Below are 1682 nucleotides of genomic sequence, written 5' to 3' on the forward strand. Positions count from 1 at the left end.
ATATACCCAGAGAAAACCATAATCCCCAAAGAAACATGTAGCATAATATTTATGGCAGCACTATTTACAATATCCAGGACATGGAAGCAAACTAAATGCCCATCAACAAATGAATGGATAAAGGAGATGTGGCATATATATACAATGGAATATTACTCAGCTATAAAAAGGAATGAGATGGAGCTCTATGTAATGAGGTGGAAAGTCCTAGAGTCTGTCACACAGAGTGAAGTAAGCCAGAAAGAGAAAGACAAATATTGTAAGCTAACTCATATATATGGAATCTAAAAAAAAAAAAAAGAAAAATGGTACTGATAAACTCAGTGACCAGACAAGAATAAGGATGCAGATGCAGAGAATGGACTGGAGATCTTGAGGTCTGGGGGGACAAGGGGTGAAGGGGATGCTGAGAGGAAGTGTGAGAGTAGCATAGACATATATATACTACCAACTGTAGAATAGATAGCCAGTGGGAAGTTGCTGTATAACAAGGGGAGTTCAGCTCGATGATGGATGATGCCTTGGAGGACTGGGACGGGGAGGGTGGAGGGAGTTGAGGGAGGGAGGGGATATGTGTATAAATACAGATGATTGACCTTGGTGTTCCTCAAAAACTGGTACAAGAGTGTAAAGCAATTATATTCCAATAAATAAATAAATAAATAAATAAATAAATAAATAAATAAATAAGAATATTGATCATTCTAAAAAGGAGATAAAAGCAAACAAACAAAGGGGAAAAGATAAGCAAATAGAGCCTCCAGGAAAGCAAAAAAAAAAAAAATAGTTGTTTTAAGAAGAAAATATAGGACTTCCTAGGTGGCACATGCAGTGGTTAAGAATCCACCTGCCAATGCAGAGGACACCGGTTTGATCCCTGCCCCAGGAAGATGCCACATGCTGTGGAGCAACTAAGCCCATGCACCCTAACTACTGAGCCTGCACTCTAAGCCCATGAGCCGCAACTATTGAGCCCATGTGCCACAACTACTGAAGCCTGTGTGTGTAGAGCCCATGCTCCGCAACAAGAGAAGCCACCACAATGAGGAGCCCACACACCACAATGAAGAGTAGCCCCCACTTGCCTCAACTAGAGAAAGCCTGTGTGCAGCAACAAAGACACAATGCAGCCAATAAATAAATAAATAAATAAACAAATAAATTAAAAAAAATGAAATTAGGACATTTGTAGAGACATGGATGGACCTAGAGACTGTCATACGGAGTGAAGTGAGTCAGAAAGAGAAAAACAAAAGTTGTATATTAACACATATATGTGTAATATAGAAAAATGCTACAAATCAGCCAATTTGCAAGGCAGAAATAGAGACACAGATGTAGAGAACAAACATATGGACACCAAGTGGGGAAAGTGGGGAGGGTTGGGGGGGAATGAATTGGGAGATTGTGATTGCCATATATACATTACTAATAAGAAAAAAATATCAAATTGTACACTTTATATGCATTTTATTGTATGTCAATTGTATCTCAATAGAAGCTCTTAAAGGAACAAAGAAAAAAAAAAAGAGCCACCTGTAAGTGTTTCTGGTTTTAGCTTTCCTAGTGTGTTATTCCATAACTCTAAAAAATATAAGATCAATATCACCTAGTTAATCATTTTAGACATGATCCTGGAGCAGGGATCAAACCTGTGTCCCCTTCAGTGGCAGGCGGATTCT

Source organism: Hippopotamus amphibius, chromosome X (genome assembly GCF_030028045.1).
Source record: "Hippopotamus amphibius kiboko isolate mHipAmp2 chromosome X, mHipAmp2.hap2, whole genome shotgun sequence".
Classification (NCBI taxonomy): Eukaryota; Metazoa; Chordata; class Mammalia; order Artiodactyla; family Hippopotamidae; genus Hippopotamus; species Hippopotamus amphibius.